Below are 16,212 nucleotides of genomic sequence, written 5' to 3' on the forward strand. Positions count from 1 at the left end.
AAAATTGCCAAGGCATTACACTGGTCGGCTCTGACATTGCTCAGTGTCTCCCGCTCACAGACAGAGTTTTGCCCTGCTCCAAAGTGTTGTACACCGTCAGGCTATGAATGTGACACCACACTGGACAATTATAATCCAGTTCAGCAAGGAGCACTCAGGTGAATTAAATACATGCCACTAACCCTGTCTTAATCATGGTGTGGAAAGCAGATCACTAACAGCGGAGTCTGCTTCAAAAATATTAACCATACCACACTTGTACTTAATGTACAGTGTCTAGACAGTATTGACTGCGTGTACAGACCATCCTCCCAGGGACAGCTCTCTGAGACCTAAAACTGTGCTGCTATAATTAAAATCTACAGTCTTATGGAAGTCACTTGCTTTTACACTTGGAGTTCTCCTCAGCAGCCTTGCAAGCGAAGCTAATAGCAGGTGGAAGATGAGGAGAGGGGGAGCCATTTTTAAACAACTGTGAGCAAATTTACCTATTTTATAAGGCATCATGGCTGATAGAAATAATGCACAGAACATAATTTCTTTTTCTCTTAAAACGTCCAGTATACTGGTTTTTAATTCTGATCTTTCAACATCAACAGCAACCTCAACAGCAACAAGGATGTATCGGTACTTTTTATTTTCACCTCACAGACCACCTTTTCACAGACAAGCAGAGGTTTTTAACTCTACATTTTTACTTTTATTACTAATTTGGTGTTTTATTTTCACCACAAACCACACTTCTATAAATGGCCCAGCCAAAATATCATTAATTTTGCCTCCAGCAGCCCACCCTGCTCTAAGGGTGCAACAGCCAGTGACCTATTAAGCTGTCTTAATGCCCCAGATTTGTTAGCTTCTCTTTGCTTCCCTCAGAAATTAGCTGGCTGGTATCTCAGAAAGCAAGCCAAGCCATGCAACAGTTGGTGCAGCTGTGGCACAGGAACAGCCTTGCACATGATATTTGTATGGCTAGCAGTGCTTTAGGAGCTGAGGGCCACCAACAGTGTCATCCAGCTCTCAGTTATCGTTGTTGGGCAGCACAGCAGACACATCATTCAAAGGTTGCCCTACTCTCAAGGGACATTTCTATTAAAAATTTAAAAAAAAGACCTCCAGGTTGTTCTTCACTTTTAAAAGACCTGAAATGCATTGCACTGTTCTTCCTTTTAGAGCTGGTACCCATATTCTTATGTTACCCATCCTTCTCTCATGCTAAGGTTCAAGTAAAAGACTTGATATTCTGTGGAGGGTATTTGCAGCACAATCTTTCTCTGCTATTTGTGATTCTAGAGCTGCACAGATAAGGTCAGAGCAGAATAACATCTGGCCAGCTCAACATGAATATCTTTGGAAGGTCAAGGAGAGCAGAAAAGGAATGAGATCAAATGCCAGAGGATGAGAAGGAGAAAACAAAAGGAGCTCAAGAATATAAGCTGACAGTCTTAAATGCTAGCAATAATGCTAACAGTGATCTCCCTACAAGAGATAAAGTAGCATAACCTGGAAACCAGTAATATGTGCAGAACTTTGTTTAAAATTAGGGTAAGTATCCATGACGAAGAAACAGAGCCTTTCTGAGATGGCAAAGGAGTGAGCATTTGGCAGACACCAGTCAGTAGTGTGCAGTATCAGCGACTGGCTATGTAAAGCTAACTTACAGGAACACAGTAAAATTAATAAAAATCAAATTAAAATCTTTGCATGGAAGGACAATTTATTTCCCCTCTCTGACCTTCCAGTACCCCTTGGAGAAATGAACAGTGGCATTCCTCTAAACCACTAACCTTTCCCAAATTAAACCATATTATCTAGTATCAAATTTTTTTCAAGCATAGGCCATGGTGAGGAATGGGGGGAGCTATGGCAAAAGAAAAACATCAAGCCTTAAAACAGTGTAAGAGCTTTTTCTGTAATACTGACCATGAGCTCTAGCTCTTCAAAGAGAAACACGTGAATTCTGTTCAAGCATGTGTGAGCAAGTTAGCTCGGGTTTAAGCTAGAGAAAATCATATATACTGAAATACTTACCCATAATTAGGCACAGACATTTCCATTTCATGACATGGCCAGTAGAACTGATCTGACTGTTGCCTTTTTCCCCCTCTGGACTAATACAAATGTCATTTTCCTAACTCCAAAAAGATACAGAGAAAAAAATCAAATACATATATATACATATATATATAAAACCTCAAAGGCATGAAACTTTGCTAACTCCTCATGAGGCTACTTATTTTCCCATTGCCTGGGTCAGCATGTGTGATCCATAGTTTTTGAGATAGATAGATAGATAGATAGATAGATAGATAGATAGATAGATAGATAGATAGATTAGACAGACAGATAGATGTGTGCATGTATATGTATATATATAACACACACAACAGTAGGTTAGATGTATCTCTTTCCATAAATCTTCAGTGGAATATAATGCTACAGAGTTTATGACAAGCTATTTCCCTGATCCGTTGCTAAGCTTACTAGCTTGAGCCCTGTCCTAGTTTGTATGCTGCCTTCCAACTCATAACCTGATGGGGAGCTTACAGAAAAGCTAAACACAGATGGGCAGAAGCTGGGCCAGCTTTGGAAGCTAAACCAGGAATCAGCCATAAAGGAACTGCTACCACGGACCCAAAGTCAGGGGTTTGGGTCATCTTTGGTAACAGCTTGCAATATATCCAAGGGGATGCTGAAAGCAGGACATAGGTGAAGATATTTGTTACCAAAGCACAGAGAAGGAAAGAAGAGGACCATCATGCCTTCCATATGTGCCAAGAGTAGGAGAGAAGGTATAGCACCATTGACAAGGTAAGCCCAAGAGCTAAGGGAAATTAACTCAGTTGCCTGTTTGGAGGTTGTGCAAATAGGTGCCTCTGCACAAGCCTAAATAGAAGAAAAAAAAGTACTGGCTCCGATAGTTAATAAAGAGAATGGAGAAAACTCACAAACACTGCTCATCTTCTCAGAGACAGGAGCCAGCTGCACACTTTAGAATAGATCCCTGTCAGTAGAAAAGTACCAAAGGAGGGGGAAAAAAAAAAAAGTGAGATCCTTCCTTTGAATTCCTCATTTCAATTTATGTATCCTATCTGCCAGGGAATTAAAATAAGAGAGGCAAATACTGGAGATTTGCATAAGTTACACTGAAGCAGAGATGCATGCTGGTCTTCAAAGTAGCAACCTTCAACGTGCCTTCTTCCTTCCCAGCTCACTTTATTTTTTTTTCCCCTTTAATCGCTTTTTCCCTTTAATGATCCTCTCCCCTCCTGCCTCTCTGCAGAGTTGCACGGAAAAATGCTGCCATCCAGCGGCATTCCCCGAAAGAATTCCAGAGACTGGGAGTTGTCAGGGTCCAGAGAGCAAGACCTCCCCACTTTATCTTCTCAGAGCAGAGAAGCAGAAAAGGGGGTTCAGTTTTAATCCTTTTTGGCATTCTGACTTTCACTGCCAGACGTGATTATCTCAAATCAAAGATATGATGACTCTAAGGATCCTGCAAAGCACATTGATTATTCATTACTGAATCCAGTTTGCTCACAGGCAAGCAGACTTTCTGTAGCTGATGCACTTTGAAAACCCTGATTTTAGTTTCCTAGAATGATCTAGACAGAACTGTATAAAAAATTGACTAAAAATTCAAATATCTAATTTTATAAATGTAATTCAAAAGGAAAAAAACTCCAATTTTTAATGAAAAATACTTCTTTTTCTTTCATTTAGAATTATTTTCCCAGCACACAAAATTTACAAGTTTCTCAGACCAAAGGACATGCAGTCTGCTCACATGTTATAAAAGGCTGATTTTTTTTCTCCCTAGGAATATTTAACATTATTCAATAACTTACTCGAGGAGAAATGTCCATAGTCTATGAATTATAGTTTGAGTTATCTAGGTTTTCACAATCCATTAAGGCTTTGGAGACCATTCCATCAGTTTGTTAAAAGCTTGAAAATATCTGTTCCATATCAAGGAACTGTGTGTATAAACATGTAGTTACATAGCCAGTGCTGGAATGGGAAGAACAAAACTAATCCTTTTAAACAAGCACATACACTTGCAGAGGTCAGCAATATTAAAATTTTAGAAAAAAAAAAGTGGTAGTTTATTTATCTTAGGGTAAAGTGATGTTGCATAATATTGCCACTCAAAAACACATGCCTGCAAGACAAATGCACCAAGTTGTTTATAAAAAATTAGCATGTTTGTGGGCCTGTGTTTCGGCCATGCCTTTAGCAGCTCGTGCTCAGACAGCACATCCAGGTTCTGTCTGCAGCTTAAGTTTTTGTTGCCTTCTTTTTCCAGGAATCTCCTCCACCAGAAATTCCAAGCTTGGCATGAACTTCCCTCTGTTATTCAAGACAGGGCTGTAAACTTAAGCATCTTCTTCCAGAGGTAGGCACAGCTCTCTCTCCCTGCCCTCTGCCCCCAAGGAGTCAATTTGGAACACTTTCCATGGCACTCCCAGGGGCTAGTGCTCCCCAATGTCCAGCACCCAATATCCTGCCCTTGGGCTACCTCCCATGGAACAAGTGACCCTCCCTTTTCTCCCTCATTTGGGACACAGCAATCTATCAGGAATAAAACCAGGGGGAGTTTATTTTGGTTACATTCAATTATTTATATTCTTTTCCCCATTTTGCAAAGTCTTCTCACATGTTCAGCTTTTCAGTCACTTTACAGACTGAGTGCATAATTGCCCACTACAGCTCCAGTCCTACACTAATGAACAGCCTCACCAAAGGAAGCAAAAGTCTGACTGGATCATTCACTGAATTCTCCAGTATGAGTGGATGGAGTCAGACTGGGTGGCTGGCTGGGTTTCTGTTAGACTGTCAGCTATGGGGTAAAGCACCAAGTCTAGATTTACAGGCCTGTCTTGGTTTGAAAAGACAGGTGTCTGCTAAGGAAGGCAGAAACCCCCCTTGAAATAGAAGAAAAAAAAGAAAACAACCCCTCCCTCCTCCAAATTATTATAATCTGAAAATCAAGGCATTTTCAGGCAGAATGGGAATAGGAATAACAGTTCTTTATAAGGAGATTAAAATAAAAATGCAGTAGAACAAAAGAAACCAGCAAAAGAACAACCCACTGACAGAGTCAGAATACAGCCTGACACCCTGTTGGTCAGGGTGTTGGTAGCAGTATGATTTAATGGTGGCTGCAGTCCTCCTGCACTGACAGATGTGGTTCTGTTGAAGCAGTGATCCTGTAGAAGGGTGTAGTTTTCCTCTGAAGGTCCAGTGTTGGTGTAGATGGTCCAGTCTTCCTCTGGGATCCAGTGGAGGTAGGCTGACTGTGGTGTTCCAGGTCACAGATTATATCCAGGTAGGAATGCTTGGCTCCTCCCCCTGTGTGGAACATCTCCCAATGGAATGATGTAATTTTATCAGTCATGCAGTGAGACTCAATGGGCAATTAACAGGAGATATCCCCCTGGAGGGAGAATGGGTCATGGAACAGATAAAGAACACTGCCCAACCTGGTTTTAACAGCTGGTAATAGAATAAATACTTTTGGTTACATCTTTGCATTGAAACCCAAGACAAGGCCATATCCAGATTCCACGTTTCATATCATCCTGAAGCCCAAATGTTTCACTGAACCATAGAAAAGACATTTACCTCCACTTGTACCCATGAATAAAGCTAAGATAAAAAACTACTTGCCTCAGTGTAAATACACATCTTGGTTTCTGCTTCATGTACTTCATTCCCAGTACAAACAATATTCAGTAATCCCATTAAATTAAATGGCAGGCCTGCATGTAAATTCAAGAATTTTTTTATTACTGAAGCCTAAATTTTGCATTCATGCAGAGACTATATAAATACTTCCATTTTACATCAACCAAATCATCAATCAAAAGGCTTGGCCTTAAAAGCAAGGTCAATATATCTACATACTGGACCTTCAGGGACATGCTCACAATATGTGGTAAAGGAATGTGTATTCCATACATGACATATAATGGAAGGAAATGGGGTTAAATCTACTGCTGACCACTCCCTATGCCTGTTTGCTCAAATAGTTTCTCTACTGTTTTCCCTTCAAAAAATATTTTCCATCCTTGTCAACAACTGGCTCCCCACTGACTAGATATTTTGCAAAATCCTTTATCACTCCTGTTTACTGTGTGTCTATTCTTTGACTAGACATGACTTTACACTTCCCAGAGGTGACGCTGTGGTGTGTTTCAAAAGGATGAAGAATTATCAAAATATGAGAAGACTGTCCTTCAGGCCTACCCAAAGCCATTAAAATCCATCACAGTTCAAGAAAAGAGAGATTAATATTTCACAAGAGACTGTTTTCCCCCTGTTTTTTACACATCCCTTTACTCATGCAGGTTGCATGAGCCAGTTTCTGCTAATTTTGCAAGAGTTGAGAGACCCAGATTGTTAAAACATTCTGTTTACTGGCCTGCAAAAGGTCATCTCTTTCAATGGCTGTCATTAAGCTCATTACTGCACAATTTAATCATAGATGCTTAGAGAAAACACTTGAAGCAAAATATCACAATCAACATGTCTAAGTGTATTACATAATAGATTAATAGAATGGAAGCTTCCAATTTCCCGTCAATACGACTGAGTAAATTATTTCCTTGAGTAGACTAATTACTATGAAATATCTCAACCAAAACCTCTCCTAAACTCCATCTATCAGTCATTTACTGCATGCATCCTTGTCAGAAGAAATATGCACTTATCTGCTCCATTTAGAATAATGAGACTAATGAGTTTATAATTGTTATTTACCAAAATCCTTTATAAGAATAATGAAGGAAATGTAACTGTCACATCAAGTAACTAGAAAAAGACACTCACATGGGATAGTCTTTCTGTGGGAATTCTGTGCACTGCCAGCAATGGAAATCTCACATTTTGGACATAGACATAGCTAGTAGAAGCAGCATTTTAGAAAGTTAGTCTTTCTAACTGATGGAGTAATAAAGCTATGGACTCCCCCCTTCCCAGGATGCTTTTGCTGAGCTACGCAGAAACATGCAAAGGCAAATCAGCATGAGACTCAGAGCAATTCTGACACCACTAAATCAAACCACACACATAAGCACTTCTCTCACGTGTAGCAGAGCATCTGCACACCACCAACAGTGCCCTTGCTTGCCTCTCACTTTCAGTTCATAGCACTTCATCCTTCCAAGAACTTTGCAAACACTAATGATTTAAAAATAAATAAGTAAATAGAGCTGGCATAATAGAATGAAGACCAAATCTAGGGGAATGCTTTGCCCAGGGCTGCAAGCAATAAATCAATGCACTGCAAGATAATCATATAGTCAAACTGAAGACTCAAAAAACACCTCAGATCTATGACAGTACCACAGAGGAAACAGTGAATCCACCAACAGATGCCCTTATATTTAAGAATGCTTCCATCTTAGACTCTTATTTTAAAATATTCATTAATAACCAACCAAAAAAAAAATCCACTTCAACTGGATGGAAAAGATTAAAAAATATTGAACCTGAATCCTAATGGACTATTGCAAGCAATATTATTGGGTTGGGGATGCATTCCTTCTCAAGATTATCAGATATCAGAGCAGATATAGTAAAACATATAACAGAAATAAATCTGGAACTGGAGCTTAAGTGAGACTGGTAGACTACACCAATGAATGAGTCATTATCATATACTGGTCCAGTTTATAGACTCTTCCCAAAGCATCCAGCATTAATTTCTATATAAAACAGATAATTTGGTCTGAGCAATACTACTATTTTCTTATTCTGAATTCCTTTTACCTCATATTTATAAGCTCTTTGCAGATTACTAAAAAAGAAGAGATTTGAGATTCCACACTATCGGAATAAAAATATTTTAGGAGAGGCAAAACTACATGTAGGAACAATGATGTTTTTTTTCCTTGTCCGTGTGTTTTATATGGAGTTAGGCAATTTCACTGTATGTTGATAAGGTTATACTACACAATGAGAATCCCTAAGGAACTACTAAAAAGTGACAGCACTTAACAAAAATTCCTGTATTTGAAAAGTTGCAACTAATACATTCCATGTGAGACATCAGCTACACAGATCTGATCATTTTTGGCTCACCCTGAGTGAATTCCTGACTAGTCTGAACATTAAATGATGCAGCTTACACTACCAATAAATTGTTCAGCAGGACTGGGCAGAGGAAGGCAACCTATTCCAATGACAAAGGTAGCACTTGAAGTAGGTTTTTGATCCCAGCCTCATGATAAAAGAATTCCACAAAAAGATATTGATTTGCTTCTGGATTCTTTGGAAAGATGCCATCTTTACCAGATAAGAAAAGACTTCTTGGCTTGGGTAGTAACCAACACTGAAGCAGCCATAGCACCTGTAAAAATATTTTATTAATATGAATATTTTCCCATAAAAAAGTCATCTGGTCAAAAACTGCATGTTCTACATGCCTACCCAACAAATTCAGGAAAGAAATATGTCCATTTCTTACATTTAAACCACTGTGGAGATGTTTTGGATTAGATTATCAATTTGTACTCTTTCAAAAGTTAGATAATCACATTATGGAGAAAAAACATCTTATAGAATTTTGCAAATGAGGATTAGTTTTTAATCATAAGCAGACATTTGATATGGTTAAAAATACTAAAAAATATTAAAAAAATATGATCTACACCTATCAATTCTAGTGCACCTCTTCTTTATGATTGCTGTGCAGGATTTCTGGGAGTCTGTCTACAAACAATTCACATAGGAAAACATTCTAAAAATACCTTAATCTCTTTTCAATTTATTTCAAATGCCTTTGTTATAAGGACTTTGCTTAACATAATAGGATAAGTGTACAATCTGGAGACAAGTATTATTATCAGAACATTACTGAAAGTGTCTCAACAACTGACTATAAGAACAATAAGAAAATATACAGAAACAGGATTTACAGTTTCCAGCCCAGTCCTGACCTTACCTCCTACCCCTACATAAAGTCCTTGACTACTCTAGCTGAAGACACTGAGGAGTTTATAGCTCTGAAAATGAAAGCAAAAGCGTTTTCTGAGTCTCTCTGCCTGTCCTTGTGAATTCATCTGAGGTTAGCAAAAGCCAAAAATGTAAAGGTCTCTTTTTTTTTGCTGCAAGAATAGCAAATCACATGAGAAGAGTAGCAACATGTGATTGCACATTCTCCAGGATTTCTCCATCTAAAATCCAGGTGGCTAACTTTCCTTATTGCTGCTTCCAAAAACTTTGCCAAGCTCCACTGTAATGACTAATTCTGTCATGTTTAGAGTCATTAGAAATAATTAATGTTTAGTATCTATAATTTTAAAATGGGACAAATGGAAACAATGTTTAAATCAAAATAAGAACATCCCCTAAATCGGCTTGAATGGGAGGGCTTTAGTTAAAACAATGCAGAGCTTTGCTAAACTCTGAGAATATAAGGAAGATATAGAAGATCTTAAAAGTGGACAGAGATGCATTTAGCAATATTGCAATAAATTAAATAAGGAAGTCCCTTCACAAAAACTGTGAAACATATACCTTAGAGTCTAGATACAAAACTCATTGTACATATGAAAATTCCTCTTTTATCTCTAGGCAGTCATGTCTATCTCTGCAACAGTGAGCACAATAATCATGCTTATGAATGGGATTTATATTCTTCATGCCTTTTATGAAGCCACCCATATATTTGAATACTTAAACATGCACTTCTATAAACAAACTGACTATTATATCTTCTTATTATAGCTTCTCTTCTCTGAGATATTTCTACAATGTTGATTCTTACATTACTCACCATCTGAAGCTTAAAACAATTCAGTGCTACTTTGAAGCTGATGAAAAACAGATTAAAATTTTCTTTAAGAACAGAGGATGAAAAAATAATCCCAAATTTGTCAACTGTGGATTTGATCCAAATTTCAGAAATTTAAGGACACTGAAAAAAATAAACTATTACTCATATTCCTATAGCCTGATTCATTAAGGGAAAAAAGTAGTTTACTAGTGGCATAGGGCAACCCACAACTGGGGATTTGAATTTATCAAAGCTACTGGTCAGTTGCTTTGGACAGTGATGGGAGTCCCAGTGACTGGAGTCTGTTGCAAGTGACACCTCCACCTGCGTAAGGTGAGACTCCCCAGACTGTGGTTCACAGATTCTTTCTAGCCAGCTGCTTCATGGCCTAGATAACCCCTCCAGTACATGAATGATCAACTGCTATTTTCTCAAAACACCCCCTACACATCTTACCTACCTAAAAATGACCACTTCTGCATCTGTGGAAATAACTTCTACTGATTCACAAGCATCTTGTAAATACACAGTTTGATCTGTTTTGCATCAGGAGCCACCTGGTGTCACTGGGACACTTAGATTCTTCACTCAGCATGTTAATAACTGTCTTTCAACAAAGAAACTGGTGAAAACACAGGAATAGCTACCTAGGGAAAATCTTCAGGGAAGTCTGAAATGTCCACTTGGAAAGTCCCAAATATTGGTCAAATATATAGTTCAAATACTTAACTGTAAATACATCTAGTATTTCAGTAATTGACTAAGTTTCATTTTAGTGTCTAAAACCATTTCAGTATCCCAGACTTGTCCATTACCTCATCTGCACAGGTGACTAACTAAGGAGTTCCAGGACTCCCCAGGCTTTTAAAAGACTGAAGTGAAGGTATGCACACTGGTTGCATGGCCCATGGCAGGCACCTGTTATATGGCGACAATTATAACAGAATAAACCTGATTTTTTTTATTTATAACTTGAATCCTGTAGCATTTGCAACAAAACCAGACAGTTACAGTTAAAACCATTGCATAGACGCCCTGAGAAATCTGTGCTTACCAGAGAATTCATCCTCTCTACTAGAGACCACCATGGGGATTGCCCACAAAGTCAGCAACTCATTTGCAACACCATTACAGAGGAGGAAGCAGGACCCTGTCTTGCAAAGTAGAAAATTTGATCTCACAGCTTGATGGTGAAATTACCACATGAGGTTCCTTAGAGCTCAACTCTCCTAAATATAAAGTTGTACTAAACAGAGCACAGGGCACCGAAGAAAAAAGTCTGTATCCTGCCCTAGGAAGTAAACAGCAATGTTGCAAAATTTTGCTGAAAATAAAGACAACACTTCTCAGAAAGGCCATAGATATGAGTATCAGCCAGCACTGAATTTTGTGAGCTGAGAAAAATATGCCTTACATTTATGAATGGTTTCTATTTAAAGGAAAGGCAACATATGGCAAATCTTATTTCAGGATTAGAGTGTTAAAACAGGTTACAGTAGCACCTACAGTGCCTGACTGCTAACATGACTAAGGACAGCCATATGACAAAGCAAGAGAACTGTGTCAGTCCTCATTGCTTTTCCAGTACTTTATATAAATGTACTGGAAAGGTCAAAAAGAGACTATATTTGGATTTCACTTATCCTGCTATTCCAGTTTCAGCTCCATGAACTAGACTGAAGAAGACTTGTGAAACATTAGACATTTAAAACATGGGATAAACATGGTAAGGCGCTCAGCCACTTGGATGATGTAAAAGTATTTCTGCCAGAGTCGATAGCTCCCTATATCAGCTCCTGAGAGGCAAGGACATGCATCTCATCTGCACCTGTATAAAATGAAGTGATTGCTACTTCACTGATGGTTAACTGTACAAATTCTGGAGTGATCCCAAAACCCTCAGAATCCCTTAAGCCTTTGGAAATTGGGTTTTTTACCCACTGCTGCAAAGATACCATTCTTCTAGTGCAAAAGAAATTTAAGTTCTTAAAGTTTCTTCCAAACAATACTTTCCAACCACAAAGGGTCAAGCAAAAGATAAGAGACTGCACCAAAAGGAATACATAGCCTGAGATTTGTAGGCATCAGATTGGAAAAAAATTAATCTGGTTTTCCATAAATTAAGAGAAAAAACACTATATTTACCACACAAATTATAATCTTCATTTTTCTTCAGATTTAACTACTGCATGAAATAGAAAAACAAATATCCCCATGCTGTTAACATAAAAATTGAGTTGTTCTGTCTAGAGACTGAAGCATCTAGTTACTGTACCAGAGGGAACCTGACAAACCTTGTATGGCAGCAGCAGATTTATAACCTGAGAAAGCACTGGGTCTAGATTATTTCAGATTCCTTTCATTCTCTACAAACAACAATACACTACAAGAGGATTTTCCAGACAGTGATTTATTTGCCAAACATTTAAACTTTATTTAATGCTTTCAGTAACAACTAGTCAATCTGTGGCCCACCATTAACCCAGCTCTTTTCCTGAAGTCATATGATTCCTAGTCTGCCATCTTTGATCCTCACCTTGGATTTGTCCTGCTGTCCATTTAGCTGAGCTGCTGGTACTCCCAGCAAAGAAATTTATTTAATCTGACTGTGCATAGCAACTGAAGTTCCTGCTTGAAGCACAGATTTGGGTACTTAAAAGAGGTAGTAAACAAGAGAGCCTTTGTAGAGCAATGGAATTAAATTATCTTCTGGGTCCCCTGCCAGAGGTTTGAAAGACCTGCTCCCAGCATTGCTGTGCTGTGGAATTTGGGTCTTTTTGTACTGACATGAATCTCAGGGTCTGATCGTTTAAAACACTACAACTGGCCATGATTCACTCAGTCTAGCTGGCATCATGTCTGGGCAGAAATGTATTTCAGGCTGAAAAAAGGTTCAGTTTCCCTTAAGAAGACAGTTGATGCTTTTTCTACTCCATTAATTTTTTTTCCAGCACTCACTTTTGCAGCAACAATTTCCAAGATTTTCCTTCCACCGTAACCCACACTATGGTGAAGAGTGGGCCATGATCTTTTGGGCATATAATGAAACAGTAAAAGACTTTTCTGCAGTTTGTTTTTGTGAGTCCATTTGCTTTTGATTACAAAGCTGTGGAAGTCATCACTTTAATCCAAATCATTTTCCAGATACTTATGCCTAAATGACGCTCTCTATAATAAATTGTCATATTTTATGTAAACAGTACAAGCTTTATGTGCTGCTCTAAAAGTGCATCTGTTTAATCTGGCCCTGTCAGGGCACAGGCATTTTGAATCAAGGTGTGAACTATATTCTCTTGCTGTTTTCAACATTGTGGACAAAAGCCACTTGTGTTTTCCTGAATAAGTATTGCCTTATTGCCAACACTGTAGGAAACCCTTGTATTTTTTAACATGGACAGAGGCTAAAATTACTAACTAAGCATTTGCTTTCATTTTGTTCCCCATAACAAGACTGACTGCAAAAGCAGCATGCCCTTCTTGCTGCTCCAGTACTTACACCAGCAGGACTGTCATGAATTGTAATGGATGGCTAATCATACCTTCTGCATGTTGTACAGCACTCTTTTTTGATAGTTCCAGGCATATTTATCTCAGCTTGCAATTTACTCGTGTCAGACCATATCCCAGCAGCCTCTTCAAAATGTTGTTTTGCTTCCAGAGAAGTGGCAATTTTCCTCCTTCAGTTTTTATCTAAACTCTGCTGAGTTACCTGAAGCTTCTGCACAGATTTATTATTATGTTCTTTTTCGCACCATTCCTGCCTGTAACCCCTCTCCCACCCCTTCTTCTGCCAGCATGGGCAATGCACACACTGCATTTCCAGGTGTCGGACTCCGTGCCCCAGGGATCTGCACAATACTGAATGTGCAAACTATCTGATACATGGGGATAATCTTTCCAAGATTACCTTAGATACAGCTCATTATCAAACATCATCTGCCAGGAAGCTGTGAGGCACTCACCTTTCAAAACTAATAGGCAAGTGGCATTTTTTTATATTACTTTGTCTTCTTGAGTGACCAGATAATGTCCTTTCTCTTTCTACGGGTTTGTTTTTTTTTTTAATAGATGAGTTTAAGCACACAATCTGCCTCTTTTTCACCATCTGGCAAACAAGTCAGATAGCCCAATTAGTTGGATACAGAGAAAGACTAGAAATGAAGACTAATCCAAATTTCATTTAAATTTTGTTGGAAAGGAAAAAAAAATGTTACACAGACCCTGTTTTTTTACTTAACTTTGTGAGGAAAATGTCACTAATTATGTTTTATCTGGCAGTAGTGTATCCCAAACAAAACAGCAGTTCAGATGGAGAAGTTTGATCTTGAGATGCTGCTGGATTATTCAGGTTTTGTGGTTTGAATTCATTTCATGTCTTGTCTATAAAACTTTCTACACAGCCCATTCTGCCTTCAGCCAAATTGTTATGGGAGGTAAAAGCCACAGCTGTCAAGTAAGTATGATTTAACCACTTCAAGCTAGCAAAGAAGATGGCAAAGAAAGACTCAGTGAAATGGAAAAGCTTTCAAGCATGACCCAAGCCACCACCTGCTCTGAGGGAGCATCCGACACACAGAAAATATTTGTCTGAGCCGATCCTTAATTTTTTTTGGCATCCACCAAACACTCCCCATGTAGCCCAAGTGTTTCATCAGGCTAACAAAAAGTCTTCTTTCCTAATATCAGAACTAAATGGAAGCTTATGACTTTCCACTGTATAAACATAAGTTAATTTCTCCCTCTCATAAGCAGCAAGAAAGACTGAGCATTGCATCTTGTTATATAGGCTATATAAATAGCTAGAAAAAGCTAAGGAGCTATTAGGTAACATACCCCATTCTCTTCATCTTTCCTATGAGGCCACAGTTTCTTAACACCTTACTATTTTTGCTAGTTCCCACATTAGAACAAAACATTTTAAAATTATTTCACAAAGATTTGTATTTGCATCATGTTACCATGCTGTCATTAGTCCTTGCAATAAAGCACTGGAAGATGTTTACAGTAACAGGTGCCTGGGCTCAGGCTTCAGAAGTTCCTCTTTTAAAGGGCATCTTGCTCAAGGCATCCATATTAAGTGCTGTTTCCTGACTCAATTGCCTCCATCACGAGTGCTGTTTCTCAATGAGAAGCATGTTAATTTATGGATTCCCAATAGAAGCGTATTTCCCATCCTCAACAATAACTGTCACACCTGGGCCACAAAATCTCTGCCATTTGTTCTCCCTTTATCTTCTTCACTTGTGGATGCAACTGTCCCAGAAAAAAATGTCCTTTTAAGCTTTTCATCGCCTTCCCTCCCCTCCTCACAGCTTACCTTAGCTGCTAATGGTCAGCAGAACACATTGCAATGCCATGAAGGATCCTTTCTCATATGTAAGAACAGCACGAAAGCTGTGAGGAAAAGGAGACAGCAGGTAGCTTCCAGGACACTAAAGGAGTACACATCATCATCATCTTTTCTTTATCAAAACCCAGAACTACACCACTCTGTGCTAGTAAGTTTTGTTATTTTGCCTGGCTTGTGGTGACACCAGTGAGGTTAAGGCATAGGAAAGAGAGCAAATGCAGAAAGGGAGAGATTAAAAGCACGTAGTTGGCAAATTTTTTATTCAGGAATCCTACACAGGAGCCACTGGGATGCAACCAACCTTCCAGCCTATTTCCTCCCTTTGCTCCCACTGATTCCAGCTCGTTAAATTATTCTTCACAAGAAAAATGATGGGAGAGGTTAGTGACTGATCAGAAACAAACCTGAGCCAAAGAAGCACATTGCAAGACAGAAAACTCTCCTGCACTGTCTGTCAGATGGATAGTGTGAGACTCTATCAAGTTGCATCCATTTCCTGTGGTCACAATCTTTTTCATTCTCACATTAAAAACTAAGACCACTGACATACCAGAACACAAAGAGGCATCAGCCAAATAATTTTTACGTTGCATCCAGAAAATCTCTACACAAAATGGAAATAAAATGTCTATATTTCAAGGCAGTCAAATGACATCACTGCAGTCTGTCTGTCTGTCTATCTATCCAAACCCATCAGTCCTTTCTTGTTGTTGTTGATCCAGGCAGGTACCTGACAGGTCACAGTCAGCCAGGCAGAAGAAGTTATTCCTTTCTGAGGCAGAGAAGACATGCAGAACATATATTCTCCAGAGCATCATATCTTAATACTGCAAGTGTGAAATAGAGTTACTAATGTCCTTTCCTCCTTTTCTCCACACCTTAGGGAAAAGCCCTGCAGATTTAACAAAGAGGTAACTAATCACCTTGCACAGAAATGAAAGGTTTCTGAGGAAGTTATCCCTATCATAACATAAATACAAATAAATCCACTGAAGACAATAAAGTTCCATTGGGATAAAAGCATTAACCAAGGGTTAAGAATTTTATGCAGAATTCATTCCTTTTAAAAAATCTTTGGAGG

The 16,212-nt window shown here is 38.7% G+C and overlaps 1 protein-coding gene across 11 annotated transcripts in view; it reads right to left on the reverse strand.

The window, feature by feature from the left end:
* Positions 1–16,212, reverse strand: part of LOC147655747 (uncharacterized) — a 140,330-nt gene that overhangs the window by 80,979 nt on the left and 43,139 nt on the right. Inside the window, exon 1 of one of the 11 annotated variants that reach the window (XR_015274098.1) lies at positions 2,032–2,118. The exons of the other annotated variants lie outside the window; for them this stretch is intronic. The gene's annotated coding sequence lies outside the window, so the exon portion shown is untranslated. Of the gene's footprint in view, positions 1–2,031; positions 2,119–16,212 lie in introns of those variants that run through there. 11 annotated transcript variants of the gene reach the window in all.

This window comes from Cyanistes caeruleus, chromosome 1 (genome assembly GCF_971803275.1).
Source record: "Cyanistes caeruleus chromosome 1, bCyaCae1.hap1.1, whole genome shotgun sequence".
In the NCBI taxonomy this organism is placed as follows: domain Eukaryota; kingdom Metazoa; phylum Chordata; class Aves; order Passeriformes; family Paridae; genus Cyanistes; species Cyanistes caeruleus.